The following is a 231-nucleotide window of genomic DNA, read 5'->3' on the forward strand; positions in this document are numbered from 1 at the left end:
CTTCCTCCCGATACTGCGTTGCTGCTGCTGTTGTTGCTGTTGCTGCTGCGGCTGTTGCTGCTGCTGCTGCTGTTGCTGCTGCTGCTGCTGCTGCTGCTAGTAGTGGTGCGGGGTTGGTTCGGGGTGGCTGTTGGCTGTGCAGCAGCAGCTGCTGCTGAGCCGTTGCTGCTGCATTCCGGGTTTTGCTGCTGCTGCCCCTGATACCTCCATGTTTGCTGCTGCTGCTGCTGC

This window comes from Eimeria mitis, genomic scaffold, assembly GCF_000499745.2.
Source record: "Eimeria mitis Houghton genomic scaffold, Emh_scaff5310, whole genome shotgun sequence".
Lineage (NCBI taxonomy): Eukaryota > Apicomplexa > Conoidasida > Eucoccidiorida > Eimeriidae > Eimeria > Eimeria mitis.